This window comes from Cervus elaphus, chromosome 1 (assembly GCF_910594005.1).
Source record: "Cervus elaphus chromosome 1, mCerEla1.1, whole genome shotgun sequence".
In the NCBI taxonomy this organism is placed as follows: Eukaryota; Metazoa; Chordata; class Mammalia; order Artiodactyla; family Cervidae; genus Cervus; species Cervus elaphus.
The window spans coordinates 21,705,712-21,716,693 of record NC_057815.1 but is presented as its reverse complement, the minus strand read 5'-3'; the positions used below and the strand labels follow the sequence as shown (position 1 = coordinate 21,716,693).

General features: G+C 38.2%; 1 pseudogene; it reads right to left on the bottom strand.

Moving 5' to 3' along the window:
• Positions 1-1,306: 1,306 nt before the first annotated feature.
• LOC122682150 lies at positions 1,307-1,878 on the bottom strand (annotated as a pseudogene).
• Between the last annotated feature and the right edge of the window lie 9,104 nt (positions 1,879-10,982).

Below are 10,982 nucleotides of genomic sequence, written 5' to 3'. Positions count from 1 at the left end.
GCAAAGAGTCGGACACAACTTAGCAACTGAACAACAACTATGTTGTTAGCTCCAATTCAAGATTCTCTTGAAACAAAAGGATATTAGCCAAATTTTCAGTGATGGAAGACAAAACTTGGCAGTTATGATTTATGTTTTGTCAGTCATATCACACTGTATATGAACAAGCAGAACTTGAAGCTCCAAGGAACAGCTTATTTGTAACCTAGATCTATAGATATGAGAATTAATGTTGATATTGAAATTTTTCATAATACTAGTCAATAATGATTTTATACATTTTCTAATATGAATTCATATGCAGAATATTTTAATTATAACTGAAAGTCTTATGTAAATTGGCTGATAGAAATTCAAAAATTGAAAGCGCTTTGTTGCTAATGTTAAATTTAAAGTTTCTTTCCTTCCTTCCCCTCCAACTTTGTTGAGATATAATTAACATATAACATTGTGTGAGTTTAATGTGTGATTACCACACTGTGATTACCACAATAAGGTTAGTTAACACATCTATCACTTGACATAAATAACTTTTTTTTGAGGGTTTGTTGTTAAGAACATTGAAGATCCAGTCTCTTAGCAACTTTCAAGTATACAATACAGTATTACTGATGATAGTCACCACACATCAGACCCTCAGAACTTGTTCATTTTACAACTGGAGGTTTGTACAATTTGGCCAACAGAGTTGCTTTCAATTTATGCAATTCTACTTTGAATTTGAAGTTAACATTAATTGTCTTGTTAGTGAATTTACTAAACTTTGACATAATTTTGAAATTGATATGCTTTTAAGGATGCTAAACCTTATAGTTTGTTTTATTGCATAATGTTTGCATAAGAAAAAGTATTGAAAACTCTAAGCTATCCTACAACCATCAATCAGCTAATTATTAATTCTACACTAAAGCTAGGTGGACATATAATCTTAAATCTAAAAACGAGTTTCAAGAAAAGTAGACAAAAGTTTAACATGATGCAATTTTCAATATGGCTATATTTGTAGTTCCATGTTGTTAATAAGTGTTTCAAATGTACTGCTGGAAAGTTGCTCTTTATACTGTGAATATTGCTAGGGTAATACCAGATTATAAGCTGTGAAAACTAATTATTTTTATGGAATGATAAAGCTAACACTGTTATAATCAGTTTTCAATTCACATGCAAATTAAGTTGATGTAATAGTAATAATCTAAATAACCTTCTTATAACCAACAAAACTCTACTGAATTCAAGTTATACATGTTGCCTGATCAGATCTCGAAGTAGGACTGAATAGTGAGACCTGGAACCAGTCAGGCTGGTGTTAAGAACCTACACTTGAAGCCAACACCTTCTCAGTAACCATGTCTTTTGAGCACACTGTACTTGAGAACTTACAGGTCAGCATTCGGCTCTTTCCTGTTGTCTGACCATATAAACCAAACATCTCTCATAACCTCTCTTCATCAATGGCTTCAGGTCTGTTGATCTCATTCCCAAGAATCAGTATAGACGCGTTAGAAATGGTTTCAACTGTCATTAGCAAATTGAGTTCTTCTTTTGATTCTAACAGCCTTTCATGATCTGCACAATCCTCCAGAAATATAACGCTGTTGATGGCAGGAAGGTAGTTTTTCCATACTCTTTGAGCTTGAGCATAGTCACCCACATTAAAATTTGCAGAGGTCATGCCAGCAGTGGTTAGTTCTTTTGAAGGGGGATGTAACACTGGGGACACGTGTCCATGTCTGTCATCTTTTAGCATAAACAGTAAAGTTGTTTTTCTCATGTCCAATCCAAAAAATACCAATTTGACAGTTTTCTTTTATAATCTAAAAACTGTAGCACTCTGCTGAAATCACTGTATATCTAATCAAAGATGAAGGATCTGTCCATATTTTAGCACCTGAGACTGAAGAGAATCCTATTCCTTGCTTGATACTGGCTCTGCACCCTCTGAGACTAGACTGCAAAGTGTGATGGCTACTTGATGAGCTTTTGCTTAAAAGTCAAATCAGTTCTTGTTGGAAAAGAGGAACAAGTTTTGTCAATGTACATGCAAATACTAAAAGAAAAGAACTTTCCGTATTCAATTTAGTTACTTGAAAATGTTTAAGTTTGCTTTTCACTGTAAAGAATATGGCTACTAGGAAATTTTAAATTATATGTATGGCTCAGATTATACTTTCATTGAACAGCATGAGTCTAAGGATCTTGTCATGATCAATGCTGGAGTGTCAAGAACTCACCTTTTCATACATATGGGGGAGTGTGCAGCTACTTTAAAGGACCAGAGGCAGAGTAGACAATTCTATTCATTTCCAGTTCTGTTGGATTGTCATCTCAAAAGTGGGGTGCAGTATTGCGCTGATAGATTAGTAACAATTGGTTCTTGGGGTTAAAAAAAAAAATCCCTGCTTTCTACCATTATCTAGTTTCCTAGTATAAATGTTTCCATCAAGGCCCATTACAAGCTACCAACTGGACATCACTGGGAGTCTGGAAGAAGTATTGATAAATTGGCTCTGGCCAGCAGGTTGCAGCCAGCTTCAGTCCACCACTAGCTGGGACTATCTATTATTCATCATTGTTTCTGCAGTAGCTTGCATCAACAAAGTGTAAGCCCATTTTAAGTATAGTACCTGTTGAATGAACAAATATTTCTGCTAGCCACAAACCTCCTGTTGCTTGTTTTCCCCTGATCCTTTAATCTTTCTGAAATGTACATTCCTAAAGTTGGGGGTAAATGTATGAATACAAGCATTCTCTTTCTTGGCCCTTGTAATGAATGTATTGTGCTGTACAAATCTCCCTTAGCTCTGAGCCATTCATTACCCTGATGGTTGGGAGTATTACCTGATGGTGCTCAGCTGAAACTCTCTTTAAGAATTCTACAGGTCCAAAAGAAGCTGCCTCTCCAATAGTTTCCCAAGCAGCTCTCTGCGTCTAATGACTAGTTAATGCGGGAGTCCAGGTCTGGCCCCTTCAGTTAGAGACATTTTGGAAGAACCATTCCAGTTTCAGAATTTCCTGTGAAACCTGCCATAACCCCTGTTGCCACTGCATTATGATTCAATTTATACCTCTGCTCAGCACTGCTTCGTTCATTCCTTTACGGGCATGGTCTTTGAAGTCACTGCCCCATGTTCCACCTGCACACTGCAAGGTGTGCACACGGTCTCCATTGGAAGGTCTATTTGCCAGAGAATGCAACCTACAACAGGCACAACAAAAAACATCTGACAACTTTGCTCCTTTGACTCAAGGTCCATGTTATTTTTAACTTCATCAACCAGTTCTTACACGTTGGTTATCAAGGCCAGATCTTGCCACTTCCTCTAGCTTATAGAGAGGAAATTTATAAGCAAGGTAAGTCAAGAAGTTCTATTTGAGAAGATTTCTAAGAATTTTCATTGTGGTCACATTTAAAAGCATGAGTTTGCTGTCTGAATAGTTGGAATCCTTATAACTAACATGTCTTATTAGCTTTGGTTTACTACTTGGAATGTTGTGATTTTTACTATGTTGTAGAAAGTATCAACTTGTTGCAATGATTCACCTCAGCTCCATTCAGCATTTTTGCACCGGTCAGAACAATAGGAATAACTGCCCAAAGTTGAGGTGCTCATAATCATATCAGAGAAAGGCTATTTTCAAAATTCTTTTACTATAAAATGATACCTCAAGTATTCTCATTTTTGGGGAATACTTTAGTGCTTTTTATCTTATGAGAAAATGTCTTTCAGCCTATCCCCAAAGCAAATTATTTAGTTTTTCCTTTCCAAATTCCTGTTATTTCAAGTAAAAAAAAAATAGGATAGCATAAAGTCAGGTAATTCTATTCAATTATTGCATAAAATTCTATAGACCATTTTGAAGAAGTCTATTGCATGATTCAGATTTTTTTTTTACTTAGCATTGCCTTTGCCATAGGTTAAATTGCATTTTCCTAATTTGATCTGCAGACTAAAAAGGAAGCTACATGAAATGAAATAATAAGAACTTGCTTTTCTAACTTCTGCTGTTTATTAATCATAAATGAATATTACCTTTTAGACACTTAAAAATCATTTTGTCAACATATTTGCCAAATATCCAGAGGAATACTCTCTTATTTATTATACATTTTTTCCTATAGTACCAGATATAAGAATACAGTCAGTAAAATATGTCAAAATGTTTTTCATAAGCTCCCTTTACCAGCATAACAGCTCCAAACCTAACATTTACTCTCATTGTCATAATACACTTACAGAGAAATCAAAGTTTTTATTGGTTGTTGTAAAAGTGAAATGAAAGTGAAAGTCACTTAGTCATGTCCAGACTCTTTGCTACTGCCATGAACCATACAGTCCATGGAATTCCCCAGGCCAGAATACTGGAGTGGGTTGCCATTTCCCTCTCCAGGAGATCTGCCCAACCCAGGAACTGAACCAGGGTCTCCTATACTGCAGGCAGATTCTTTACTGGCTGAGTTGTAAATGACTTTTCAAATATGTCTGATGTAGTGATCCAAGGAGAAAAGAACAGATAAAACCAAGGAGGGTCTTGGAAGGCAGGAAGGGAAAAACCAGACCCTTATCGTCCTTCCCTCCCCCGTGTTGTAACTGTTAATGGATTTCAGGTCTTCCTGAGCAGTATAACACGTCTCCCCTCCTACCCCATAGGGAGAAGGTATTTGCCTTACCCTTCCTCCCACCCAGTATACATGCCTCATCCAATCAGCAAATGACCCACAAGACCCCTATCCCATTGCTTGTACCCTGGCTATAAAAGTAGACTAAGGACCCCGTTCAAGGTCAGTTCTCCCTTGAGCTGGCTGGCCTGCTATTCTAACAGCGTCTCCCACTCTAATAAACTTTATTTCCCTCTCATTCTGTTTTTTATCTGGAAATTCTTTTCCATCCCGTGCCCAGATCACAACATCTAATAAGAGATAGTCTGTTATTGAATAGTCCGTGGTGGTTTTTACTTGCTTATGGTCATCTTCAACTACTGAAACTGAGACTAGGTGTCTTTCAATCTTTCTGGAAAAGTTTCAGCCATAACCTCTCTATTGGATTTTCCTGTCTCTTTATTGGGCTTCCCAGGTGGCGCTAGTGGTAGAGAACCCACCTGCCAGTGCAGGAGACATAAGAGACAGAGGTTTGATCCCTGGGTCCGGAAGATCCCCTGGAGGAGAGCATGGCAACTCACTCCAGTATTCTCGCCTGGAGAATCTCATGGACAGAAGATGTGTGCAGACCACACACCATAGGGTCAGAAAGAATCAGACTTGGCATGCAGGCACATCTCTTTATTATCTCTTACTGGATCTTGAATTAGACAAATTTAAGGCCTGCCTTCCATGTCTAACAACATTTTCATTTTTTCACTTCATCTCTTTATGCTCCAACTTAGTTGTTTCTACAAGTTGCTTATCCAGGTCACTAAATATTTCTTTATCAGAAGTTTGAATACTTCATGAAGTTTTTAATTTCCATGATTATTTTTTAACTTCTAGAAGTTCTACTTTGTTCTTTTACAAGTCTTCCTGTTCATTTTTAAAATAAGCTCTTACTCCCATCAATTTAAAAAATAGTCACAACCTAAAAGTTGAGAGTTATGTTTTATTTGGTAGAAATTTTTAGGACTTAAGCCCAGGAGGCAACATCTCAAGTAACCCTGAGAGAACTGCATTGAGGAGGTGGGGGTGGGGGGTAGGGAGGAACCAGCAACAGAGGGCTGGTAGTCTGAACATCAAAAGATTTTTGTTAATTAAAGAAAACCAGGTAAGCCAAACTAAGGAATTTAGCTATCTTCTATGTATGGGAAGATGCAAGAGTCTAGGCTCACTGAAATCATTCCTTTCCTATGCATCTCAGCTGTCGGGGCCGGTCTCCTGTGTTTTTCACATTCTGAGCTTCCCTTGGGGTTCACCATAGGGAGTGGCTGCAGTTTGATGGCTGTTAGATCACAGGTATTCTTCTCCTTGAGTTCCCTCAGGGCTCACCGGCTCACATTGGAGGGCTGCAATCGCTGACTGTGACATCATGGTTTGCTGATATGGCAGAAATACTCCATTTCTCACTCATTATTCAGGTTGTCAACTCCTTCTTTTATTTCTTTAAACATCTTAGATGTTTGAGTTAATTAAAATTAGATATCTTAGATATCTAATTAAATATCTTAGATATTTGGTGACTCTAATATGTCTTGTGACTTTTATGTGTAAACCCATTTGTTGGGGCTCTATCAACACATTTTGAGACCCAGTTTGAAGATGCAGTCCTTCAGAAAGAAGTTGAGTTGCCTCTGTTATACAGTCTGTTATATTTTAAATAAGTATATAATGTTTCATGGTCTAGACATATAATTTATTTAGTCACTTCTCCACTGGCAGAGGGGCCCTGGTGGTGCAGTGGTAAGAATCCATCTGCCAATGCAGGAAACATAGAAGATGTGGGTTCAATCCCTGGGTAGGGAAGATCCCCTGGAGGAGGAAATGGTAACTCACTCCAGTAGTTTTGCCTGGGAAATTCCATGGACAGAGGAGTCCGGTGGGCTACAGTCCATGTGGTTGCAAAGAGTTGGAAATGAATGACTGACTGAGCACAAGCTAATGGCAGAGATCATGGGATGGGGTGCTGTGTATTTCTTCTATTTAGTTTGGATTACATTTTGAGGTTTTTTCTCCCCCTCAGTTGAAGTGGTAAATTATTGTGAAACACTGATACAACCTAACACATTCCTGTGACTAATGGTATAAGTAAGACACTAATTTGGCTGAGAAACATCATTCTCAAAACAACTGTACTAATTACCTATTCTGAAAATGTGAAGAACTATCATATTTTTATGTCAGATGGCGTCAACCTCTCATAGTAAAAACCAAACTGACTACATGTCAGAAACTTTTTGAAGTGTCTCATAAATTTCAAATCATCTAATCTTTGTAACACTCTTAAAAGGTGTGTACTACTATTATGCCAATATTACAGTTGGAGTGTAATGGGTGACTTGCTCTAGCCACCACTGTGTTAGGCTTTCTAGAAGCAGAAGCTAGCACCGAGATTCAGGAACACGTACCTACCACTCTTCAAGAAAGCCTGTCACGAACTGGGTGGGGGGATAAGCTGAGCCTTAGCCTGACCCACTGTGGGGAGGGCAGGGAATGGCAATGATATCAGCTGTGGTAGTGGTCTCAGAGTCTCGTTAACCAAGGGTAATACTCTACAGTAGGCCACAGGTGCAAGCTGTTAGCAGCTCTTCACCACTTGATGTTTAGGGGCACAGGGAGGTGAGCGGGATCTGAGATGAGTACCAGCAGTGTCTGTTGTAGCCATATAGCTGGGAGGGGAAAGTGGGTTCAAAGCCAAGTCATCTGGCTCCAGAGTTCTACCAGTGCCACCACACAGCCTCCTGCGAACTCTGCGTCTGCTGCCTTCAGACACCTCAACACTGCCCATCAAGAAGAACTTGACTTGCCAAACCAAGCACTGCCTCCAGTTTCCTAGAGGAATAAGAGCTTTTCATTTGGAGAAAAATGTATGCCCATTTAATTCAGAAGTTGCAAGACCAGTTCAACTGTCTTGTTTCCATTGCCCCCAATTCAAAAGGCCTATTAAATGCACTTGCCTGGGGCCAGGACTAGCGTACAGAAACCTAAGAGGAGAACCTCTGTTGGCTTGTCCCAGTGCCACTGAGAGAAGGCTATGATCCTATGCCCTTTCTTCAGACAGCAGAGAATCTGCTTGGCCCTAAGAAGCCTGGTATTTTCTTATGTTCTTCTTCCTATAACTTATCAGTGGAGAATATGGTAGAATGAGGGAGGGAGACATCTGGAACTGCTCACTTCAGCTTTTAAAGCTTCTGGGACTTAGGAATGTACTCAAACCTACATAGGATGGAGTCAGCCATGGAAGGCTGGAAAGTTTTGAGAATGGGGAAACAAGGCAACACTAGAGTCCTCCTATATACTTAGAGCTCTTTGCATAATATCTCTCTCCTGAAACCTCTGCCAATCTTCTTAGCCTAGTTCATTTGCACCAAACAAGCTTCCCCAGTTCTGAGAGTGCTATTTCCTAGCTACCATAGGGGGACTGTCAGTCCCAACATTTTCATTGTGCTAGTTTAGCTCCTATAATAATTGATCAGGTCCTAGGGAAGACACTATATGCAGATGACACCACCCTTATGGCAGAAAGTGAAGAGGAACTAAAAAGCCTCTTGATGAAAGTGAAAGAGGAGAGTGAAAAAGTTGGCTTAAAGCTCAACTTCAGAAAACTAAGATCATGGCATCTGGTCCCATCACTTCATGGGAAATAGATGGGTAAACAGTGGAAACAGTGTCAGGCTTTATTTTTTGGGGCTCCAAAATCACTGCAGATGGTAATTGCAGCCATGAAATTAAAAGATGCTTACTCCTTGGAAGGAAAGTTATGACCAAACTAGACAGCATATTAAAAAGCAGAGACCTTACTTTGCCAGCAAAGTTCCATCTAGTCAAGGCTATGGTTTTTCCAGTGGTCATGTATGGATGTGAGAGTTGGACTGTGAAGAAAGCTGAGCACCGAAAAATTGATGCTTTTGAACTGTGGTGTTGAAGAAGACTCTTGAGAGTCCCTTGGACTGCAAGGAGATCCAACCAGTCCATCCTAAAGGAGATCAGTCCTGGGTGTTCATTGGAAGGACTGATGTTGAAGCTGAAACTCCAATACTTTGGCCACCTGATGCGAAGAGTTGACTCATTGGAAAAGACCCTGATGCTGGGAGGGATTGGGGGCAGGAGCAGAAGGGGACAACAGAGGATGAGATGGCTGGATGGCATCACCGACTCGACGGGCATGAGTTTGAGTAAACTCCGGGAGTTGGTGATGGACAGGGAGGGCTGGCATGCTGCAATTCGTGGGGTCACAAAAAGTTGGACACGACTGAGCGACTGAACTGAACTGAGGGAAGACACTTAGTGGTTTTCAGCCTTCTAACATGAATTGACCTGCTTTATCTCTCCATTCACCAAACCCCAAAGCTGTGGGAGCCACTAAATGCTTTACCTGTGACCTACTCCAGAACTTGGCTGATGTGAGTCTGGGGCCACTTCCACAGCTGCTATTGTTCTAAAAATTCTTTCAGTAAGTAATATTTACTTTATGGGATCAAATGTAGTTTAAATCTACATTGCCACGTGTTTCTCCTCATTCAACTACACAGTAATAGTAAGTAAATTGCTGACTTTTAATTCTTCTCTACTAAATATAAGTATTTTGTTCTAGTTATATCTTACATTATCTTGGTATCCCAATTATCTTATTTCCATTTTTCCCCCCTATTGCTCTTCTTTTCCAGCCTCAACTCGAAAATCCTAAACAAGATACTAGGAAATTAAATCTAGGTATATATAATAAGGATATCACATCATGATCAAGTAGCATTTATCTCAGAAGTGCAAGACTGAAGTAACACATAAATTAATATAAATCTCCATATTAATAGAATAAAGGACAAAAATATATGGTCATATCTATAGATATAGCTTCTATTTATGATTTTAAAACACTAAACTAAGAATAGAAAGATATTTCCTCAATCTAATAAAGAATATTTATGAGAAATCACTTTTTTCTCTAAGATCAGGAATAAGGCAAGGAGGTTGACTAATCAAGCCTATTCACCATTGTACTGGAGGGCCCAACTTGTACAATAAAACAAGAAAAAAATAGGAATAAAAATCAGAAAGGAAAAGAGGTGATTGTTTCTACAAATAACATTATAGTTTACTGACAGAAATAAAGAAGAATCTAAGAAATGACTATAGTAAGTGAATTTAGCAAGGTAGATCCTGATTCTTAATTCAATTTTATTTCTACATACTGACAAGAAATAACTAAACATGGAATTTAAAAATACTATTAACAATTAAAATCTAAATTTAAATAGTATTTAAAATAACATCAAAATATGAAATACTTAAGAATAAACAACAAAAGATGAGAAATATCTTCATACTGAAAACAAAAAAGTTAAAGAAGGCTAGCTGAAGGGATATACCATGCTCATGGATTAAAAGACTCAATAACAGTAAAATATCACTAAGTCTCAAACTGATCTGTAGATTGAATGTAATGCTAATCAAATTCTCAAGAACTTTAAAAAAGATATTCACAAAATAATTCTAAAAATTATAGGAAAATTTAAAGAGCTTAGAATAGCCAAGAAAATTTTGAGAACAAGTTACAGGACTTATTCTATCTGATGTCAACACTGACTATAAGGATACAGTAATCAATACAGTATGTTATTGGCAAAGGATAGACAGATTAATAGACCAGAATAGAGTCCAGAAAGAAACCTCCACATGTATGTTCAACTGACTTTAATTTCTAAAACTGAATACGTAAAAACTTACAGTGATACAGCATTATATTGGATCTGAAGTTGTTACAGCAATACTGTATGAAGCTCCTTCCAGAGAAAGAGTGTTTGTTATCATGATTACCCTCAAGAAAAAAATTAAGTTGATTACTTAACAAGAGGATGTTGAGAACACACCACTATTAAAAATTATAAAAGTTCCAAACTAGAAATGTGGGGGGGAAACTCTTGCACACACTTCTTATACCTTGTTTGCACATTGCAAATAGAAGAAAAATTGGCAAACTAGAGATAGTAATGGCCACCTTGTCACTTCCCTCAAATATTTCCTTGCTTATTTCTGTCCTTAAAGAATATTTGGGGAAAAAAATATATTTAGCAAAGTTGGGTATTGGGAGGAGAAGGGGTTTTTACACAAAATACTTGGGATAGTCAAAGTGTTAGAGGAAAATATAAGGTATATAAGGTATGTTACATTATTAAACATTTGGTTGGAGGTTTAGAATAGAGAAGGGCTTCCCTGGTGGCTCAGATGGTAAAGAATCTGCCTGTAATGCAGGAGACCAGGATTCAATCCCTGGGTTGGGAAGATCCCCTGGAGAAGGGAATGGCAACCCACTCCAGTATTCTTGCCTAGAGAAGTCCAT